Source organism: Taudactylus pleione, unplaced genomic scaffold, assembly GCF_031769625.1.
Source record: "Taudactylus pleione unplaced genomic scaffold, aTauple2 ptg000092l, whole genome shotgun sequence".
NCBI classification, from domain to species: domain Eukaryota; kingdom Metazoa; phylum Chordata; class Amphibia; order Anura; family Myobatrachidae; genus Taudactylus; species Taudactylus pleione.
The window spans coordinates 17,290,655-17,314,871 of record NW_028284494.1 but is presented as its reverse complement, the minus strand read 5'-3'; the positions used below and the strand labels follow the sequence as shown (position 1 = coordinate 17,314,871).

Below are 24,217 nucleotides of genomic sequence, written 5' to 3'. Positions count from 1 at the left end.
ATTCTTTTTTTCTTAGATTTATGTGTATTATTTTTGCAAACAAGTTAATAATTATTTCTGTCCTAACCTAAATACTAATTACGTTATTTTGACCCAACTACTTTAAAAAAGGGACCACTCGGTAATTATTTTGGCTTGGGGTGACTTGAAAAAATCATGGACACACTTAATACCTCTTTTCCACCAAAAACCCAGGTCCGACCTGGGTTTTTGGACATGGTTCCAACCCTGGTCAGACCCATTTACACTGCACCTTTGATCTGGGTTACTCCCAGCTCAGCCCTGTTCACACTGAACTCAGGTCTGCCCTGCTAAACCTGTGAGGTCATAAAAAGTGGGAGGTGAATGCTCCACAACCACCAATCCGCTCATTTTAGGCATGATCCAGGTCAGATAACCCGGGTTGCACCATTTACACTCACCATTACCTGGGTCCATCTTGGGTCCAACCCTGGTAGCTACCTGGGTTGGATTGCAGGGTCACTTGACCCAGGTTATTTTTCAGGGACCCTTTTACACTGAGCTGCGACCCGGGTAGACCCAGCAAAAAACAGGTTTTTCTCTGGTGTAAAAGGGGTATTAGGGTGCCTTGAACTGAAAAAGTTTGGGAACCACTGACCTAGGGGATAAATGCAGTGTGATTGGTAGGAAGCTAGACAATCTTTCTTTTTTTTTATCTCAGCATCCCAAAGTTCACCGATTGGAAATCTGTAGAGGCTGTCTCCTCACCCACAGACCTCTTATTGTCCTTATTAATCCGTAGATTAATTTATTTAAGATGATAAACAAATTGAAGGAAACCTTAATTATGAGTGTTTGGAATTGAAAAAAAAAATCTAAAGCAAAACATTCATTTTGATAGTTGCCACTTAAGTTAATATTGTAATAGGTGGGATGTTGGCAAGGTACAGTTCATTGTAACGTTTAGTTTAGTTAGATTTCTCCTAATATTTTTAATTTGAGAAAGTAGTCCTTTAAAGGTACCCATATTTTTAATGGTGGGGCTATAGCTAGATGTTGGATTTACATTTTCATAGCCTGAGCGGGTGTAATAGGTTTGAACTTCTTGGAGTAAGTTGAGCAGAGAAGTCATTGGGCAGGTGAGGAGGATGTCATCTGCTTATAGCACAATACAGTTACAGTAGATGTTCAGATACTGCAATTTGTTCTGTTAGACCATCTGCGGGGGTGAGCAGGCATCCCTTAAGGGACCTTCACGATTTTAAATGGAATGCTTTAGAAGCCACTGACAGAGATTACTGCAGCCGGACTATGCAATCGGCATTTTTCACCATTCGGTGGTACATTGGGGCCCTTACAAACTTCGGGGCCTTCAAATACCTAGTTACGCCCCTGGAAGTGACTAACTGGTGTAATCTATCGTAATCATTGGGGCATATACAATTGGGCGCGAGGTTTAGCGAGATAAAAACCTTGCGCACCTCGCGCCCGATTCCGGAATACCGCGGGTATGCGCGCTCCCACTACCCGCGGTATTCAATTTTAAAAAATTGTGGTCGCTGGGTTTTCAGCTCTGAAAACCCTGCGCAGCGTAAAATGAAAAAAAAAGAAAAATACACCTACCTGGCAGGGGTCTCCGCGGCACCCAGTGGCTTCCCCTCTCTCTTCTTACTGGAGAGGGGGCTGCTGGGAGTCCCAGGGGCTGATGGGGAGAGCAAGGGCTGCTGGGAGATGTAGTTCTCCCAGCGCCCATTCCGGGGGGGGCCACACACACCGCACCGGGGGTCACACACACTCACTCATACACACACACTCACTCATACACACTTACATACACCACACACACTGACATACTCACCCTGCTGCAGAAGAGCCAGCTCCCTACGCTGGATGCAGAAGGAGATGCAGGAGACAGAGCTTTGGAAGGTGATTAAGGACTAATTAAGCTAATTGGATACTTCCAATTGCTTAATTAGTCCTCAGCGGGGGTGCCGCAGGGTGTCAGAGCACGTCCCGGTGATTTTTCCTAAAATCATCGATTTTAGGAAAAGTCACGCTTGCTCAGGAGGTGCGTGGAAAAAAACCTCCCAATGTGTGTTTTTAAAAAACCTTGCACCAAATAGAATAGCAAAAAAACGCAGCTGCAGGAAATACCTCGCAAGTGCAGGTTTTTGCTATTCTCGCACACAATTGAATATGCCCCATTGTGTGTTTGCACCAGTTCTCAGACATCCACCATCAATGTGGCTTTGACAGACGTATATGCATGTGTGCGGGTCTACACCTGTCTGCAATTATACAGACACACACTTACTATTGAGTCTTTTTACTCTATTATGATGTCATTTATATAATATACTTTAAGGCATTTTTAGAGATGGATCACAATTTAACATATTTTAAATTACATATTATTAATCCAATGCTTTTATAGTTTTATTCTACCAGTTACTCATTAATGATTGGTAATACATACCTGCTCACGGGATATAAAAGGTTGACAGTATATAGGTCGACAGTACAAGGCCGACTGGTTCAGTTTAAAAGGTCAACACAGAAAAAGATTGACACATGGGTTTTTTCTTATTTTAGCCTAACTCTAAAAATCGTGAAGAAAAAAAAATAACATGTCGACATGTTAAATGTTGACCTTTTGACTTTGTTGACCATTTAACCCTGACGACCTAAGTATATGTCTACAGAATGATGATCGACCTAATGACCACGTCAACCTTTTTACTGTCGACATTCAGGTTTCGACATTTTATGGACGACCAATTGACCGGTATCCCTGCTCACTCAGCAGGTGTATAATTAATGTTTCAAAATGATTGACTATTACAAAGTGAAGTACTCGAGGGCAGATGTTCAGTTTGAACACATTTGCAGCCAAAATCACAGCTGTAAAGTGTTTTTGTTCTGTGAGAGAAGTTGTGGTTAATCTAGATCAGGGGTGGGGAACCTTTTTTCTGCCGAGGGCCATTTTGATATATATAACATAATTTGCAGGCCTGGTGCAGGCCACGCTCCCTCCATGTGATGTCACACAGGGTGTGGCCACAATCACCATTGCTTACAGCTATGCCCGGTGCATCCTGAGGATGCTCCGGGGAGCTGTAAGGGCAGTGGTGTGACCGTCAAAAGGGTCCTAAGGACACTCCTGGTAGCCCTGCTGCATAGATTCAGGCTGCAGGGTGCCATTTTGGGCACCCTGCTAGCCAGATGAGGCTAGCAGAGAAAAGCTCTGAGGTCCAGACCAAATGACTCCGAGGGCCTTAAACGGCCCCCGGGCCTGAGGTTCCCCATCCCTGATCTAGATAGAAGCAAGTCACTGAGGCAGACTATTAAAGTACATCTAATTCCAGTAGGTTCTCCTTAAGTAGAGCCACTCTAGCAAGGTGAATTAGGGACGGAATTATTATAATCTAGTATTAAAACTCCTCTGTACAGTATGCAATGCTGCAAAAATTGCAACATGCTCTCAAGCCGGCACTATTAACATATGCGCCAAATTTACATCACATAATACATCGGACATTTTCATCCCTGTTTTAAAACATTTATTTTCCTAGCAAAATACACAACTGATATTAGGTTTGAATAAAAGAAAAGAAAAACAAAATCTTAAAAGCGAAGGTTAAAACGATCCTTTAAAATACTTGAAAACTAACGGTATAATATATGCACTAGCCATGCACTAAAGTACCTCTCAGCTTCAGAGGTGAATCTGCAATCAGCAGCGGTTGGCTACTGCTGGTTGCCGCCATCATCAATGTATATATGCACCTGTCCTCAAGCACCCACAATTGGTATATATGTGTCTCTGTGCCAGTGTGCCTCTGTTGCAAGTGCATGAAGTCGGCCTACGTTAGAAAGCACCTTCCCTCTTCATTAGTCAATGAATATTGAAATATCACTTTCACATTAAGCACATATTCACTGTAAATGTGATATGCTGGTAATCAGACGGGCAGGAATTAATTTCTCTTCCTATCCCCTGCTCTTCCAGGCCCTACATTGGTTACATGTACTCTACAGCATCTAATATAAAATACCAATGTTATTCTGAGTCATTAGCAAACCTTTACCAACATACATCTATTCACTTGCCTAGCAATAATCTCCCGGCTCCATCTCCTTGTGCTCGAGATCATCGTCTCTCATCACCATTCTTTACTTATTCCAGACTTTTAGCGTGCTGCGCCTACTCTGCGGTGTTCCCATCCTTGTACATCTCTAGACTTATCACACAAGCTTGCCAAATCAATAAATATCTTCTTAATGGAAATAATAATACAATTACATACCAATTTACACACCTTAAATAACATGATACAAACAGGACAAGGCAGACATCATGGGCTCACTACAATGGTTACAATGGGCAAGTAAAAAAAAAAAAATGTCAGGGAACAACTATACAACAACAAAACAAATAAACAATTTACACAGACAATAAAATGTGCATAAAAACAACAACTAGAACAAGAAATTAAGTTAAGCATAAGGAACAAATTATGAACTGGATGAGACCAGAAACAGGCATGTGGCGTACGGTAGAGAGGGCACGGCTTTTTGCAAGTTTACTGTTTAGAAGGAAGGATGTATTTAGAATCGCAAAAACTTGTGAGACTGGGAGTGAAGCTAATGAGGAAGATGTACTAAGCTTTGGAGAGAAATAAAGTGCCAACCAATCAGCTCCTGTCATTTTTCAAACCCAGCAAGTAAAGTGACAGTAAAGGTGCCTACACACATGGCGATGTGCTCACAATCCCACGATGTGTACGATTTCCCCTGAACTGTCCCCAGGCAGCTCCCCGGCAGTCGTGGTCGCAATTTGGAGTAAAAAATGTCCAATCTGACTTAAGATCTATTGTGCATCCAGTGCATTGTGTCCCAGATTGGCAAATCTGCCCTACAGCACGGCAGATCTGAAGATGTGATGTACGACGAGCGTGGACACGCATTGGCATCGTGATCGTGAGTGGAAACTCACGATTTGGACATATTTTACACGATTCGTCGAAATCGGCCAAATCAGGTAAAAAATCGCTATGTGTGTAGGCACTTTTAGTAGCTGATTGGTTGTTACTTTTTCTCTTTCCACTGTATATCTCTCAAGGCTTAGTACATCTCCCCCTATGAGTGAGAACTGGTAATGGCTATGCCATTATTTGAATTAGGAGTGGGGCAGGCCAGGAGGGGTGCAACAGCCTGGTTGGATCCACCAGACTCTGTAGAGGGACATATTGAGGTATCTGAGGGTTCAGAGATGCAGGATCTTGATGGAGCGGTGTTCATGATGGTGCCGCAGTCTAGATGTACAGAGGCCTTTCAAAACGGACATGGAAATAAGACAATGAGATAAATGGAAGTGGCAGCTTTGTTATTTTGAGGGTTTGCTGGGGGAAACCAGTGCTAGAGCTGGCGAGCGGCGGTTGTAAATGCAGGCCATGACTTGGATGTCCAGTCGCACAGTAGGCCAGGTTCTCGACACTCACAGCCTAGTGGATGAAGAAGACCATGGCTGGAATCAGGTGGCTTCAATGTTCAGTTCAGGGAATCCGCACAGGCTTCTATTGGAACTCCAATCTTTGACCCCAGATGGAAAGGGAGGCGCAATCTCCAGAGTACAGGCCACGAGTGTGCACAAGTGCTTTCTTTCTGAGCAGTGTTTGGTTCCAGAGGTTTTCTACGGCATCCCGAAACAGAATGATATTGAAATACCGGTGGTTCAAATCCCGACCGTGGAAGCCCGACAGGAGGAGAGCCCGACAAGGGAAGGTAAGTACCCTAATCTTCCCCTCCCCCCCTCCCCTAACCCTCCCCTAACCCTCCCTTAGTGGTGCCTAGCCCTAACATCCCCCCGGTGGTGCCTAACCCCCCTCCCGGCACCCTAAACCTAACCGGGGGGGTGCCTAAACCTATCTTCCCCCCAGTAGTGCCAACCATCCCTCTCCGCAGCCTAATCCTAATACTCCCGGGGGTGGGGGGGGCCTAACCTTAATTTCCCCCCTGGGGTGCCTAAACCTAAACCCCCCTTCCCCGGGGAAATGAGCATACTTACCCGACTGTGGACATTCAGTATTTCGGCGGTTCGGGATGCAGACGCCGGTATCCTGATTTAATTCAGGATAACGGTGTCGGCATTATGCCGGCGGAGGGATTCTGGCGATGGCCGGCATCCCATTCGCCGGCAATATCACTGCATCCCCCTGAAAACACACGGCAACGGTGGGCAGTCAGGAAAGGTCATAGGGAGATCCCTGATTTATGTGTATTACCCCTCTTTTCCTACAGATTGAAAACTTGTGCCCATTCTTGTTTTGTCACTCTGTACCCCATTGTACGCTCTGTGGAGTATGCCAGTGCTATATAAATAAATGTTAGTAACAATATCAATAGCTGTGTAATCTGGTAGCTGATCAAACGCTATGCAGTCAGGACGTTGACAATGACTATATAGACAGTCATTAATTATGTCAATACTAGAATGACAATTTTAACATGTCTACATGGATAAAATGTCAACTTTCTATATGTCAGCACCTGCACCATGGCTACACAATTAAAATGTTGACATGTCTATGTTGACAATACAAATCTTAGGGCTAGGGTTAATGTTAAAAAACAGTTGTTGACATTGTGATCATGTTGACTCTATGTCAAAGTTAACATGTTGCAAGCCGATATTGTACATGTCGACATAAAGTATGGTTTATGGATTTGACAGTATGATTGCTGATGTTATGATCGTCGAGAAATCATACTGAACGCGATCAGACTATGCTTTCAGGTTGTACAACATAAAAGTAATCCTCTATATTGTCTGCAAAACCAAAAATCTATTGCTAAAAATTTAAATTTAAATCAAAATGTTCCCTAACGAAATTGTTTTTAAAAGTTGTTTTTGAAGCAACAAAATACACTGGATTACAGGGTAATCCTTACACAAACAAGTCTTCAACTTAATAGTTACACAGGGGATAAATAGAATTGGGTATGATTTAGTATTATGTGTATGTGAAGAAAATGGTGTGGTCCAGATTCCCAAAAGCACGTCTTGTAAATAAATAGGATAAACATTGAGCCGGGAGACATTTGCTGGTGTTGCCTGAAGTCTCTGGACCCTTCCTGATATTTATGTCTGGCTGGCCAGAGGTCATGGGTGTCTAAGGTCATAGAGATAAGATAACGTCAGCCATTTTTGTGTTTATGAGTCTTTCTCCAGGCATTTTCCATCAGCTGTGCGGCTTTAGGCTCTGCATTCTTCGCATGAGTTGTGGGGTAATCTTTATCTCTTATTACAGTTTAGTGAATCATTTTGTGGTGTAACCAGTCATTTCCAGGAGGTGTGATGTTCCGGTGATACAATATTATCATTATAATTATTATTAACAGATATTATATAGCGCTAGCATATTTCCTAGTGCTTTACTATTGGGAACAAAACAGTAATAAAACAAGACTGGATGATAACAGACAGACACAGCGGTAAGAGCGACTTGCTTGCAGTATTCTAGTTTGCCGTTTGCTTTGCCGTTCCACTGAATCGCATTCTGCACTGTGGGCCTCATTCAGAGTTAAGGCCCCCATACACGGTGCAATATGCACCTTGCGATGCCACTTGCCATCTGACAGCCTACATATTGGGCGGTCCCCACACATGGAGCGATCGAGTGGCTGACTTCCCGATATGCCGGTAGCCCACTCCCCCTCCCACATAGGGCTGCATGGGTTTGTATATCGCATCCCCAGATCAAGTGAATATTCAGAAAGATCTGGAGGTGCAATGTACGATCCCATGGGAGCGCGCACTGGCCGGCCGGTATCATGCCCACACACGGTACGATATAGCAGTGATATCGTACCAATCCATCGGATCGGCTGCTATTTTGCACCGTGTATGGTGGCCTTAAGTCACAAGTTTTTCCTCTGTCACAACTTGCGATTTATTTAAATTTGGACATGCGTGTCTTTACGGAATCCGAGTAATTGTTTTTTCCTTTTTGTCTCAAGTTTGACTTGCGACTCTCTGTGACCAGAGGGCTGAGATTGATGCTAGAATGGCCAAGTAATGGCGGGAAGTGGTCGTGAATGGGACAGCATTGGCCGTGCGGTTCCAATGAAAGTGCAAGTAAAATTGTGTTCAGGTTGTGTAGTCTCACGTTAAGACAACATGGCTGCCAAAAAGTCTCAAACCCAGCCACCTGAAGGGGTCTGCCTTGCGTCAGCTCTGACTGTGGTGTAAGTGTAAAGTTGATAATGAAGATCGAAGCTGCTACTGATGACTGAATCCGATTGGTCGATAAAGTGAAAAACACACCCATTTATTCAAACACATAAAAACAGCTGGAGCAGTGCTTAAAAATAAACTTTACACTGGAAGGATGTGTACTGCACATGTGCAACTAACCATCTGCAAGTCCGCTCGCAGTGCCTCCCAAGTTTGGGTGGCGTAGCGAGGGCGTGTCGCCCCCTCTTTCCGGGAGGGTCGAGACTAGTGGACGCAGATTTCCAGGCCTCACAAGCTGACAGGGCCCGGTCAGGCTGCGGTAAGCTTGAGCAGTTTCCTACCGACACCTGCTGATTTGCATTTTAGATGGACAGAATTGCGCAGCCGCTTGTGTGCGGCTCTGCAATTCCATCCATCTCTGAATCAGGCCCTTAATCCATTTATCCGATTCGGAACTTGATTATTGTATTTGTTTATGGTTTCTTATTCTTCCAAGAATTAAAATTGTATTTTTAGAATCTTGGGCCTGATTCAGACCCGGACGCTAAGCCGCGAATGCATGCTATGGCCGATAGTCATCCGTCTGCGTATGCGTCAATATGGGCATGCACGAGTCACTCACTTCGCTCGGAAATTGTGCGCTCGTAGTACACAGACTGGACTCTACTTTGAGTGACAGATAGCGCCGTTTGTGGGTGGTAACAGGGAAAGGTGCTTGTGAACGGGGGAGTGGTGCTGTGAACGCAGGTGTGTCTGGGCGTCAAAACTGCGTTTTATGAGTGTGCATAATTAGCATGGAAGCATCATTGTACACTTATTATTATTATTATTAGCATTTATTTATATGGTGCCACAAGTGTTCCGCAGCGCCTTAAAAGTACATAAACAAATTGTTGACAAGCAACTTTCAGAACAATACACTACAGGACCAGGACATGGATAATATATATTGCTACATTAGCAACCATAACACCCAGATAAGCAACAGAGCATAAGCAACAAAGTGTTAGGTGCCCTAGTGGTGACTAAGAAGTAGATTGAACTAAAGTAGGGATTAGCACAAGAGGGTAGAGGGCCCTGCTCGTAAGAGCTTACATTCTAAAAGGGAGGGGAAGACAAACAGGTGTGACACAGATGGGGTAGATGGGGAGGAAGGAGCATGTAGCAGGGAGTTAGAATGAAAGCTGGAAGGCTTTGATGAAGTAGTGGGTCTTGAGAGTCCGTTTGTAGGATTACAAAGATGTGGAGAGTCTGATGGGGAGTGGGAGAGAGTTCCAGAGGTGGGGAGCAGTGCGGGCAAAATCTTGGAGGCGGGAGTGGGAGGAAGTAATCAGTTGGCATGAAAGATGGCGTGCATTAGTTGAATGAAGAGAGCGGAGAGGAGAGTGAAAGGAGATGCGATCAGAGATGTATATGGGAGAAGATTGAGTGAGGGCTTTGTGAGCAAGCGTAAGAACGTTAAATTGGTTTCTAAAAGGGAAGGGGAGCCAGTGGAGGGCTTGTAGGAGAGGGGAGGCAGATGCAGAGCATTTGGAGAGTAAGATAAGCCGTGCAGCAGCATTAAGGACAGACTGGAGAGGAGAGAGATGGGATTTGGGGAGGCCAGATGGGAGGAGGTTACGGTAGTCCAATCTGGAGATGACCAGTGAGTGTATGAGGGTTTTAGTAGCATCATGGGTGAGATAGGGACTGATCTTATATCTGATATATTTGAGATGGAAACGACAGGACTGCGAAAGATTCTGGATATGTGGTTTGAAGGAGAGGGATGAGTCCAGGATAACTCCAAGACAGCGCACCTTGGGACTAGATGAGATAGTTATGTCATCAATTGATAAAAAAATAGCGGAAGTGAGGTTATGTGGGAGGGTGGGAAGACGATCAGGTTTGTCTTAGACATATTAAGTTTAAGAAATCGCTGGGAAATCCAGGAAGAGATAGTTGGAGATACGAGTCAGAAGAGAGGGGGAGAGATCAGGGCAGGAAAGGTAGATTTGAGTATCATTTGCATAGAGATGATAATGGAGGTCAAAAGAGCTGATGAGTTCACCTAGAGAGGAAGTATAGAGGGAGAATAGGAGAGGTCCAAGAACAGAACCTTGGGGAACACCTACTGTAAGAGGCTGTGGAGGGTAAGAGGAGTCATGAGAGAAAACCGAGAAAGATCGGTCAGAGAAGTAGGAGGACAGCCAGGAGAGGGCAGTGTCATGTAGACCAAGGGAGTGAAGGATATGCAGCAGAAGAGGGTGGTCCACAGTGTCAAAAGCAGCAGAGAGATCAAGGAGAATGAGGAGAGAGTAGTGGCCTTTGGATTTGGCAGCAAGGAGGTCGTTGCTGACTTTTGTGAGGGCAGTTTCAGTGGAGGAGAGAGAACGGAAGCCGGAGTAAAAAGGGTCAAGGAGGGAGTGGGAGGAAAGAAAAGCGGTAAGGCGGTTGTAGACAATCCGCTCAAGGAGTTTGGAGGCAAAAGGGAGGAGAGAGATGGGTCGGTAGTTAGAAGGTTAGGATCAAGGGTGGGGTTTTTAAGAATGGGAGAGACAAGGGCATGCTTGAATGCAGAAGGAACAGTGCCTGATGAGAGGGAGAGGTTAATGAGGTGGGCAAGATGGGAGCAGGCAGAAGGAGAGAGGTAGCGTAGGAGGCGGGAGGGGATAGGATCAACAGGGAAGGTGGAAGGGGGGAGAACTGGATGAGGGCCATGACTTCCTCTCCAGATACAGGGGAGAAGGATGTTACAGTTGCTAAAGTTGATGGGGAGGAGTGATCTGGGAAAGGAGGAGGTGGAGAGCTGGGGGACTGGTTGGATAAGATGTCCTGATGTATGGAATCAATTTTAGATGTAAAGTAGGTAGCAAAGTCAAGGGCAGAGAGCAAGTAGGGGAGACGAGAAGGGGGTGGGCGAAGGAGGGAGTTGAAAGTGGTGAAGAGACGCTGGGGATTAGAGGACTGAGAGGAGATGAGGATTTTTAAATATGACTGTTTAGAGAGGGAAAGAGCAGCATTATAGGATGAGAGCATAAATTTGAAATGGAGAAAATCTGCCTCAGAGCGTGATCTTCTCCACTGTCACTTGGCGGTTCGTGAACACTTTTGCAGGTATCTGGTGCATTTGGAATGCCAGGGTTGAGGAGTAGATCTGTGAGTGTGAGTAGTGATTGCTGGAGCAACAGAGTCTAGAGCAGAAGTAAGGGAGGCATTGTATAGGGTAGTGGCTTGTTCAGGACAGGATAGAGAGAGAATAGGGGACAGAAGCGAGTCAAGCAGGGAAGAAAAGGAAATGGTGTCGATAGCCTCAATGTTACGCTTCGTGATGGTGGCTTTTGGAGGTAGAGGAGAGGTAGGAGAGAGGGACAGGTTAAAAGAGAGAAGGTGATGGTCAGAAAGGGGGAATGGGGAATTGGAGTAATCAGAGCTATCACAACGGTGAGTGAAGACCAGATCAAGCACATGGCCACTCACATGGGAGGGTGAGGAGGTCCATTGGGAGAGACCAAATGAAGATGTGAGAGTGAGGAGTTGTATTTGGTTGTATTTCAGCCTGCAGTGATCGCAGTGCTTGCGGTGGGGTAGGGTCGACCACAAGGGCTGTGAGCAGCTTCGATGGTTCTGATTAATCATACACTTCCTGGAGATGAAGTGTATGATTAATCTGTTAAGAAAGAAAGGTGGGCGTCTTTACACCGGCGTGCGCTCACTCTGCCGTCGCTCTCTAAGACATAGAGGGCATCCTTATGCCTGGCCTGCGATCGCGGAACTTGCATTCCCTGCCCCTGACGGCTGCAAAAGTGCGCTGGTTTGGGTCCAGGTCGGAATCGCCCCCTATGTTTTTGATTTCAGCAATGAAGATGAAGGGGCGGATTCAATTAGCCATGAGAAATCGCGGTTTTTCAAAAAGTTTTCACAGGTGCGAACTTTGCACACATACTTGCTTGCTGTGCAATCCAATTGTCGAAGTTTTCTCACGTGCGAATTCTCCATAGACAAAAATCAGCAAACTGTTTTCACCATCTCAGAGCAGGTCAATAGTTGTGCAAAATCCCTATTTTTGCTTAAAAATGTGGGGACTTGGTTCGGAACCTCCTGGACACCCTCCCCTAACAAATTAGGCAAAAATAATTTTTTAATTAGCTTAATTTGGCCTATAATGACATTTAATTTTTGGGGTGAAAACAAAATAAAGTTTTGGAAAATGGGTTTAAAGTAGTGGGTCAGGTATTTGGGGGACTGTATGGATGGGGACATGTGTTTTAAACATTGCAGTTGGCCACACATGGTGTATTTTTTACATTGGTGCACTTTTCGGACTCAGAAATTTACTTGCTCCCATTTTAATGTACACCCAATTTACGTCCAGCAAATATTTTATAAAAGAAAATGGCTTTTTATCATTTTTCCATACAAATAGGCATATAACAGCCATTTGACACAATTTAAGAACCCCAAATACCTTTATTAGGGCCACTAATATACTCATAAATTTATTTCCTATGTCTGTTACCTATTTTAAGAGGTACAGACAGATTTCCCCAAATTCACATGTACTTTTCGCAGATTACTCCACAAACAGTTTTCGTGCTAATGCGTTTTCATGTCTTTTGTGATTGGATAGTGCGAAAAACAAAAGCGCGCATAGACAAAAGGCGCAAAAATTTTGCACCAAAATACACAAAGTGTGCAAATACTTCTCTGACGTTCACTTTTCATTTTATCGCTTCTAATTGAATTCCCCTCGAAAAATGGTTTATACAAAATGCACTTGTTTTCCCAGACGAAAAAAAAAAGGAGCCAATCTCCAGTACATTATGCAATTAATGAGAAAACCTTTATAAATGCCAAAAGCGCTCTGTTTAAATAGAGCAAGTGGCGCCAAGCTGGTATCAATGGATCCATCAGGTCATGTGATCATTGTTACCAAGCGACAGACAATGCATTCTCAAAGGACACACGATCACGTGAGTGGCGAGCAGTGGCGGCTCTAGAGGTGGGTCTGCAGCACAGTCCAAAACTCAAATAGGGGAGCCTCACCAACTGCCCTTCCAAACGCTGCCAAACATTGCTGGATGGGACTCACTGGCAATTGGCGTGGCTCCCCAAATTAGAATTTTGGTCTGCGCTGCACCCCCACCTCTGGAGCCTCCACTGGTGGCGAGTGAACAGATAGGACGTTCCCAAATATGTGAATATCGAGATTACACTAACATTAAACGCAGGACCAAATGTAACAAGGACTGTACCATATAATAAAATGGGGGACAAAATGAGATACTGAAATCAAAGAAGCACATACTGTATATAATATTGCCAATGTAATCTGCAGGCAGCATGAATGGTGTAGTGGTTAACATCGCTGCCTCAGAACCCTGAGTTCATGAGTTCAATCCCAGGTCATGGCTTATCGGTGTGGCCTTGGAGTCTATGGAACTGTTGTGAATGACTGAGAACATTGGGCATGATTCAGCTTTGGGAATAGAGTGAGATTTAGCACTTAACTAATCATCTTGGTGAAACCATGCTGCATTGCAGGTGGGGCAGATTTAAAATGTGCAGAGAGATTTAGGTTTGGGAGGGAGGTGTCCAAACTGACATCTAAATTATAGAGCAATAATAAAGCTGTGCAGTATTTGTGGGCTACATGCAAAAGCAGCCAGTATTTATACTACATGCAAAAAAATTATGTATTTACACCCCTTGCACTGCAATATGGTTTGGCCAGTTACACAGTTAAGTGCTAATTCTCACTCTATTCCCAAAGCTGAATCAGGCCCATTGTCTGCAAAGTGCTGCAGAATATGTTTGCGCTATATAAATAGCTGTTAATGAATAAATAAAAGCAATAAAAATATAGAGCAAGGAAATGTATTGTGGTCCTGACACAACAGACCGGTTAGGGCTACCACTGTTTAGTGTAATGAAGGACACACAATAATGAGTACGTTTTCTCCATACTGCACATGCTTAAATGTAATTTTGTGAATATGGTCTTAAAAGGTAGAACCCACTTTTGCATATGGTGGCTATAATGAATTACTATATATTCTGTGCAATTCTCTATTTCAGTACCTGTTAAAACGCCCTGAAATGTTGCACCAAACATGGCATATATGTAGATAAACAAAGACGTCCCTTTATCATCAGTGCAAGCAAGGTATACGGTATATTTTTCTATTCTGTCTGTATTTAGTGTTTTGTGAACACCCAATGGGCTGAAGTGCTCCTGGGACATTTGTCTAATTGAATGAGATCTAAGAGCCCATTAAGGCATTTTTTCTGCTACAAGCAGACACTTCCCCCTATGCCATGAAAAAAGCCACTTTAGTGTTGTGCTTATACGGTCCCAAATGCATAGGACCCCCTGTGTAATGCTCGGGGCCATAGCAGGTTGAAAATATTCCCTGTACCAGTCTGCCCCTGAACATGTGATGTCATTATGTCACAACATGGGGGCAATGCTGCCTGGAACCAAGTAGAAGCCCAGCGCCCGGATTGTTCTAAGTACGCTCTGGGCAGCTCATGACCAGGGACAAGTTCAGTGCACGGAATGTTCTAAGAACACTCTGGTCAGTGGCTTTTTAGGCTGCAAGGTTCTGTTCTAGACACCCTGTATGCCGAATACTGGGCCACGGGGCAACAATGGTGCTGCCCCCTAGGCCCTGCACGCTGGGAGGCAGCGCCGCTTGTCCACTCTTAGTTACCACCCTGGTTATGCTAGCTGCACATGGGTAGGCAATGTCAGTCTTTGTATTTGCAGGGATAAGGGGCTGCAGGCACCTAGGGCATTTGGCTCCAAATATATACTGATCCATCTAGATCAGTGATTATAACAAATATCAGAACAATCGCTCTGTGATAATCTAGTAATAGAAATCCCAGTCATAGTTCTTGCTGAGATGTCTGAAAATCCCAAGCTCCTGGGAAAATTGGCTGCTTTCATTATGGTTATTTTTAATGTCTTAAAGCCTACCACCGATAGTGGCTAACACTGGGGATCTCCTGCAATAGCTGCTAGCTGGCAGGTCCCGGCTTCCAGTGCATGCGCAGAGGGGACCTGACATGGTCGGCGAATCGCTAAGAGAACTGTTACCGCTACCAACTGATATCACCAAGAGCTGAGGATCGCTCCTCCTCCCCATCAGGCTTCGCTAATTTAAACTGGTCCGAAAAATATTTACTACCGCTCCAACAGGCAGCAATAAAATAAAAATTAAAAAAACTTTCTTTTTGGACAGTATTGATAAATAGACCCATTAAGTTTCCTTCCTTGGAACAGCTGTAAGTTTTCAGCAAAAAATTCTGAATTAAAGTGGGAAAAAAAAAATCTGTTCATATATGCTGCATAGTGGAAACATAAACAAATTCACAGTTTTTACCTTGTAGATTTATACATATCTATTTACTAAGCCTTGGATGGAGATAAAGTCCCAACCAACCAGCTCCTGTCATTTTTTCAAACACAGCCTGTGACATGGCAGTTAGGAGCTGATTGGTTGGCACTTTATCTCTGTTCACTTTATCTCCATCCAAGGCTTAGTAAATAGACCCCTTTGTCACTTGTTAGATAACATGCTTGACTCTAAAAGAGAAGGTAAAACTAATAGGATCTAAAGAGATAATACAGTACATCGTCTGAGCCTAAAGCCACCTTAGTTTCCACCTGAAATAGCAAGCATTACATCTTCTAATTCCTTCTGGTTCCTATAGCAACCAAGCCACACTCCCAGCTCCCACCACAAATACAGCCTGGGGGGGGGAGGATGAGGGTCTGCGGTCAGCCACCCTCCTTCTTGCTTATACACCATTTCCATTCACAGAGATCCTCCCTGTTTTTCTAGAATGGATGGCTTTGCAAGCTGGAAAACAGCTGCCCTGGTACAGAACATCATCAACAGCAACAACACCACCACAGAAAGGCATTGCACAGCCTGCCCCAGTGCCTGTGATTGCATAAAGAGCTGCGTGTGCGAGACCAGGGGCTCCACAGACCACCAGCACATCCCTGGCATGTAGCAGCATCAGGTAAAGGACATGACACTTGCTTTATTCTCCTGCTGTTCTCTTTATAAGCTTCCTGCAGGTTTTAGCATTTAGAAAATGCACTGCGAATATTTGGGAATGTTTTGCTTTTATCTCTTGGAAATGTGTTTTCCTTTTAAGGGAATTCTGTTCAAGGAAGTCTCTGAACTGTTTATGGTGCATGTAGTAGATGTATGTCATGGATTAATGCTTCAGTGACTGCGATCGCCCTTGAATCACTGCAAGTCTTATTGATGAATCAATGGGAAGCTATTGATCTCTAGGAAGCTATTGATTGTCCACGGGAGAGCGGATGAGGATGGTGCATATGGTAAGTGGAGACGCCTGAGTGTGTTTCGCAGCCGATTCGCCAACCAGTTTGTCAAATCTGCTCTAAAGTTCGAAAAATTTGTGATGTATTCTGAAACTTTTGATGGAGTAACAAATGTACAAAATTCAAGCAAGGGGAAAAGCTTTGACCATGTTCGAGCCAGTTCAATGGCTGCATTGTAAAGTGTCTTTAACAGCTTTCCATGCCAACCTAAACAGAATAATGTTTTCGCTGTTCTAATTTTAGCAATTTTTTTTTTTTTTTTAAACTCTAACATGCACTATTGGTGCTGGAACCGGCAACATTTGAAACAGTATTTTAACGTTGTTGTTTTTTGGTACAGTAGCTGATCCGCAGCAGTCATACCAAAGTCAGATCACTCCCAGAAATCATGATTGTGCCACAAAGAAGTTAACATTTGATTGAATGATGAACCAGTTTGAATAATTTGAGATTCTCTAACGATAATTTACTGCCAGTCTGCAAAGCTTCTCACTTACTAAACAGTTTAGCCTCTAGCAATAGATTGACTGGGATCTGACCACTGTGTTTTGTTCTGATAATTTTAGTACCTGGCTCAGGCCGGTTTGCTGAACGTACCTTGCAATTTTTTTCTTATTGCACTGGGCAATCTCCAGGTCGTTTGCACGCAGGTATGGAATTGTGGGCTATGCAAAGTTGCCTGCTCACATGAATACACCTAGTTTCAGACGGGTCTTTTGCACCCAGTACAGGTGGTTGGAAGTGCTCACCAAGGATGATGAAAGGTTTCAAACAAAGTGTATGGATAGGGAAGGTTTCGCAGCCATGTATACAACTTAATGTACAGACTAATATAAGCATTTCGTTTCGTGAACACAATGCGAGGGCAATTACGGTCAGCTTGCGCTTAACTCTGCATCAGCCACATTGTATTTAATAGTTGGTGTACAGTAAAATATTCCTAAAAGTGCATACACACACGATTTTTTTAACCATTATTGATAACGATATCGTTTATCATTCAATCGCTGAAAAAAATCGTTCACTTTCTGAGTTAAAACGATGAACGATTATCGTTCATGCGCGTTCACGTTTGTAGTTTGCAGTTTGTAGTTCAGTCAGACTGACCAACTCAACGCTTTTCAGTAAGGGAATATGCAAAAATCGTTTGTAGTTAGAAAAAAATCGTTCATTACATTTAGTAAATGAACGATTTTAGTAAACGATTTTCGTTCATTATTCCTTGAAAAAATGAACGAAAATCGTTTACTAAAATCGTTCTGTTACTAAATCGTTGTGTGCGTATGCAGCTTTATTCTTTTTAAAATAAGTATTTTATTTTTTTTTGGAACTTTACTTAATATTTTTGTTGTTTTCTTTTTTTTTGCCCTCGACTTTTAAAAAAATATTCTCCATAGAAAGGGAAGTGAATGTGGTGTTTTCCAGTTTTATCACCCTCACTTCCATTCAATTTGAACATATCCTCCAGTGGTGATGTAGTCAGTATCCCAGTGTTCGGGATGACGACTGGCAAAATACCGGCACCGAAATCTTGACAGAGTCAGGATCCCGGCACCAGAATCCTGACCGCCGGCATCCCGAAGGTAACTATCAGGCTTTAGGGGGAGGGTTAGGGTGCGGGGTTAGGCATTAGGTGGAGGGTTAGGTTTAGGCACCGGGAAAGGAGTGTTAGGTTTAGGGTGCAGGCAGGGGGAGGTTAGAGTTAGGCATTGGGGAGGGAGAGTTAGGAGTAAGGGTAAAGGTTTAGCATTATCTTATGTCTTTATGGGTGTCGGGATTCTCCCAACTGCCGGGATCTCATACCCAAACCCTCCAGTGTGCTGCACTCTTCCATATATTGGTATTATCTTGTATTTCTACTACTGTATGTTACTGTATGTATTGCTGAAGACATTTGGGCAAAGGCCACTGCAGGGAGAGTTACAGCTGCCCAGAATTCCTGCTAAAAGCCAGGCTTAACCCTCTTACAACTAAAGTAATGGAAAGAGGGTACTCAGTAAATAAAGTGTAATCTTTGGAGGGCCGAGGGCGACTGTGCTTATATAAATTATATGAGAGGTATGGCCTTTGTTAGGGTCCCTGCACACGGCTGTTGTACTGTAACGTTCCTGAGCTGGTTATGTAACAGACACTGTAGCATACATGTGCCTGATCTAAGGATAGCGCTGTGACTGTGGCACAGAAGGAGAGGATTAGGAAGATACTTTCCTGATTTGCCAACATAAGAGCCATGACTTTGCAGCATGTTAATCCATGCCATTTAATTAAGATTTAAAACAATTAGTTCATCAACTCTAGTAAGACGAATCAGACTGGCACTTCTTGTTACCAGGAAACCCACGAATAGTAACCCTGTCCTTGCTGTTCAGATGCTTCAAATGGATTTAAGTGAGAATGAACAAAATGTTTCAAAACAGATAAATAAAACCCTCTCCAAAGCTATAAACTGGCTAAATGAGGACATTTAGGGGTATATTTACTAAAGTGCGTTTTTTTAGAAGTGGAGATGTTGCCCATAGCAACCAATCAGATTCTAGCTATTATCTGCTAGATAAATGATAATTAGAATCTGATTGGTTGCTATGGGCAACATCTTCACTTCTAAAAACACGCACTTTAGTAAGTATACCCCTCAGGGTGTCAATACGGGATGCGGTTATATTACTGACCACGGTGATTATGGCACTTTGAATGCCGGCGTGGGCATCCCGACCATCGGCTTCCCAAAGGTAAGTAGCAGGGTTATTCGGAGGGTTAGGGTTAGAAACTAAGGGGGGGAGGGTTAGGTTTAGAGTGCGGGGAGGGGGAGGTTAGGTATAGGCACTAGGGGCGGAGGTTAAGTTTAGGCACCGGGGAGGGTTAGGGGTTAGCCCGAGTGCCGACATCCCGTACCCAACTCGTCGGTACTTGTAAGCATCATATCATATAGTATCAATAAACTTCTAAAAAATAGGAACTGCTCAGAATCAGCCACAGCAATATGATAGCAATATAACTGGGATGTAGTCAGGATGCCAACCGCCAGAATCCCGACATTGAAAGCCCGGCATGGGACTAAAGATAGGCGTCTAAATACCAACGCCTATCATTAGCCCCACGCCGAAATCCCGACGCCGGCATAGCAAATGTTGTTTAGCCGGGCATCGGAACCTGTGGGGGGGGTTAGGTTTAGGCACCCCTGGGGGGAACTTGGGGTTAGGCGCCCCCCGGGAGGGTTGGGCCTAGGCTAGGGGAAGGGGGGGTTAGGGTTAGGCACCACCAGGGGAGATTAGGGTTAGGCAATCTATCTATCTACACTATCTATTAGGGTCAGCTCCAGCAGCCACAAAGCTTAGGCTTACTTAGATGGCCGATGGCTGTGATCAGTCATTATGGTGATCCGATTATTCGGACTCTGCACTCAGATCTGCGATACGGACAGGGGGGGCTTTTGTTTTTGTCCTCAGATGCCTCCTGTTGCAATAGCATATTTTAGTTTGGACACAGCAGCGCTGCCATTAGCGTCCATCTCTAAAACACCCCCTTAGTAAGGCAGCCCTGACTCTCTGTAATACATACTATAGTTCGAGAGGCCCCCAAACTACAAATCTTCCAAAACACACTCAAGGCGTACTACTCAGCATTTCAGTAATGTCCCTTTAAAAAATAAAAACAAACAGACCAAGTACTGTACATAGCTCTCGTTGCTGTCGTTATTAGTACATATGTTTATTTTGTATAATGTGTTTTTAAAACTTCTGAGTCCTATGGGGAGTATTAATATTGTTGTATATACTCAAAAGTTGACTGTAAAAAAAAAAAAATACATTGCATTCAAATTACATTATTAGTATAATTTTATGTACTTTTATGTATTTTATGTACTTTAAGGTGTTTATGGTTTGCACAGTATGCACAGTTATTTTCTATGGCCCATGCACAAAAACAGTCTCGGTTGTAAACAGATTTGTTGGGCCAGTTTGTTCGTTCTAGAAATAGTTTCAGTGCCAACTTAAACATAGTGCAGCCAGCACAGTGCTGATAACCAAATCATAAGGGTGAGCGACTATAGGCTACACAATGCAACTGTATAAACAGTATAAAGACACAAACACACCATTACAGCCGGCCAGCTGCAGCATTTACTCCATGGAGTTAATGTTTGTTTTAGTTAAATGTATCGGATAATAGGCAGTCTGTATGAAGTCATTGATCTTCATCTATATCCGATTTATCACAGAATTACTGTACAAAAGTCGTTTATAAGATCCCTTATAAAATTCATAGTCGACTACAGGTCCTAAATCCCAGCAACAGTCCCGATCTTAAAAGTCGTGTCCCTGTAAATGTCACTTTTTTTCAGTACTGGCCAGGTGTGCAGTCCAGTTTCTCTGACTTCGATGGCTCTGTGTACATGGCGATAGGCCTGGTTTTCTACCACCACTTACGGCAGCAATAGAAAACCATCTATCGCCATGATTTATAATTAAGTGGGAGATGCACTAAGCCTTGCAGAGTGATAAAGTACCAACCAATCAGCTCCTAACTGACATTTTTCAAACACAGCCGGTAAACTAATTGGTTGGCACTTTATCATTCTCCAAGGCTTGGTGCGAATAATGATCCTGGGCGGGGATGCATGACGCATCGCATTCGGAATGCGATGCATCCCGCCACTCTTCGCAAGCATGCCGGCATTAATTGCGCCGGTATGCATGAACAAAAACACAAAGGACGGCTCTCTCGGTAAGAGCTGTCCTTTGTGAATGGGGGACTTCCGGGTCTATGACCCAGAATCCCCTATGGTGTCTTTCTGCACCAGCGCAGAATGACACGCACGCCGCGGGGGGTGCTGGGGGGCATCCGATTGTATCCTTCTCGCAGCACTCTCCGTATAGAAGCCCATAGGCTTCTATAGGGTAACGCCACCAGAAGATGGTGATATCCACCGCATCCAGAGAAGCATATGAGAAATGCGGTCCAACCCGCATTTTCGGGGGTTAGACCGCATTTCTCATGTTGCTGCATTCCGACCCCCTGTCTCCAAGAGGGGAGAGTTAACTTGCTGCTTGGCCAGATCATTTGCTGATCCGGCAATGGGCAGATGCAGAGATGAATGTGGGCCAGTGTGCGCAGCCTATTTTGCGAGAATTCACTCAGCACATGCTCAGTCACACAACTGCGAGAATGCATGCAACTGCGGGAGAGGCAGAACGTCTGGGAAAGGGCTTTCCCACATAGGCAAGTTCAGTAGGGGCGTGTTTGTGCAAATGCTGACCAAGCAATCCGTCATGTGAGTTTATATAAGCTTGTTAGGAAACGTACACACATGTGCTGGCACACGCTGTTTTCTGTGTATGTTTTTATTGTGTAACGTGTGCCCATTTCACTTTCGTTTCTGAAACGGGCCCAATGTGATTTATAATGGGAGGGACCTATGTAGCATTCAGTTTCTGTAATCGCAAAGCCTGGTGACTATGCCACCTATTTATCAAACCTTAAATCATGTGGCGTAGGTTGTAGCCGCATGGTTTAGGCAAATCTAAGTAAAGAGGCTATTTCACAACAGCCTAACCCAGGAGAGATCTCTGATATGTGTCATGCAAACTAACACACATTGCTTTGCAAGCCAAATCATTTCACTAATCATTTTAAATAAAGTGCACAGATAGCAAATGAGTGGCACGGGTGTGGATTAGCAGATAGACAGTAAAAAGGTTGACAGTGTCTAGATAGACACCAGATGTTAGACAGTCAATAGGTCAACTGGTACAAAGGGTCGACACACTACAGGTCGACATGTAAGAATGTTGACAGGTACAACTGGTCGACGAGTTCAAAAGGTTGGCACATGATTTTTTTTTTTTAGCCCTAATCTTCACCTTAACCCTCCCCTTTGTGCCTCACCCTCCCTCCTGGTGTCTAACCGTCGGGGTAGGTGCCTGACCCTAACCATCCCTCCTGGTGCCTAACCGTCAGGGTAAGTGCCTAACCCTACCCGTTGAGGTAGGTGCCTAACTCTCCGGCAAATGCCTAACCCTAACCCCTGGTTAGGGTTAGGCACTTACCCCGACAGTTAGGGTTAGGCACCAGGAGGGAGGGTTAGGGTTAGGCACCAAGGGGATCGTTAGGGTGAAGATTAGGGCTAAAAGAAAAGAAAACAATGTGTTGACCAATTTTTTTATGTCGACCATTTTTGTGTCGAGCTTTAGACCATGTCGCCATTTGTAACCTGTCTACTTTTTTTTATATGCCGACCTTTAGCATGTCGACCTTTTGTCCCTGTCTAACATCTGGTGTCTATCTAGACATTGTCGACTTTTTTATTGTCTATCTATAGTCCGTAACCTGAGTAGCACAGTGCCGTGGCCTGGGTCAAACTTCCTGACACCTACAGGCCTAAGGTATGCTTGTTTTTATGTTGATGTCACTCAAGTATCTTTAACTTTGCTGTCCTGCATTTACCCTTAGCAGTGAGTCAAACTTAGGAGTTCTTCCCTATACTACAATTGTATTTAGAACTCCATGAGACATGGTCTGTCAAATAATATGATGTATATACTGTACAATTCCACTTTTGCATTCCTATATTTTCTTTCCTCATAAAGGACTAGAAAGTTTGTGACATTTTTTTAAATATTGTCTTTTCTTATTCAGTATTTTTATTTTTAGTTCTATTATTGCCACATTTATATTTTTTCTAGCAATTGTGATGCACTATTTAGCCAAAGTTCTCTCTTTTTTTCCCAGATCAAAGCAATTATGAAAGATCGAACTTGATTAACCTGTTTCTTATTTCAACCCTACTTATACATATGCTTATATATTTACATTGAATATTTGTATATTTGAAGCTATTTACGGCTATGGGGCCACGCACGTGCAAGCAATAGTGATCAGAGAGGATCCTTTTTGCAGATCCTGTAGGGTAGTCCCTGGGGCAAGTAGAGAAGGGGAAGAGAATGGTCACGTGAATCCCTTCATCCCACTGCAAAATTGGACGGCAGGTGCTACCAAGACCTCCGTATATTGCGGGAGGGGGGGCAAAGTAGCGGGCACAGTTACACCCTCTTGTTCAATACGTAGCTATAGTGCAAGCCACTGCGAAGTGTGGTCACTGCATCATAGGGGTGTGGTCACTGCATTACTGGGGAGCAGTCACATTATCATGGGGGCATGGTCACGGCATTGCGTGTTTAGGCCTCCCCTGCACTCCCGGGCCCCTACAGAGGCACAAATCTGTACCTGCTTTTGCAGTTGTACTTCTGAGGTCATTACAATTCACCTACATGGCAGTTTATATTGAGTTTATAAACAAAAAACACAATCATGAAATCAAGATGAAAAACACACATATAGTGTATGTGATGTCAACGTCCAATAACTCCCGTTTTATTAATGTGAATCAGACAGTTATTGTGCAAGCTAAAATAAAAAGAGAATTCAAATTAACTTTTTTGTGTAAGAATACTTTACACCGTATTGCTTTGTACATTATGGGTAGACAAAAGTGATTGGACACCCCAGTTCAAGTAAAATAGTCCCATGCACACCATTGCACACGAGTTCCAAATGGCCACTAATGTGGCGGTTTTGACAAGAACACTACGTAGGGAGGCCCATGTTCTTGTAGTTGTATGGAAACAACAAATGTTTTTATCAGGATGACAATGCCACCTGTCATGTTTCCAGGGCGA

The 24,217-nt window shown here is 43.9% G+C and overlaps 1 protein-coding gene across 1 annotated transcript in view; it reads left to right on the top strand.

Moving 5' to 3' along the window:
• The first annotated feature begins 16,143 nt into the window (after window positions 1–16,143).
• Window positions 16,144–24,217, top strand: part of NIM1K (NIM1 serine/threonine protein kinase) — a 65,580-nt gene continuing 57,506 nt past the window's right edge. Inside the window, exon 1 of the mRNA XM_088469441.1 lies at window positions 16,144–16,210. The gene's annotated coding sequence lies outside the window, so the exon portion shown is untranslated. The remainder of the gene's footprint in view (window positions 16,211–24,217) is intronic.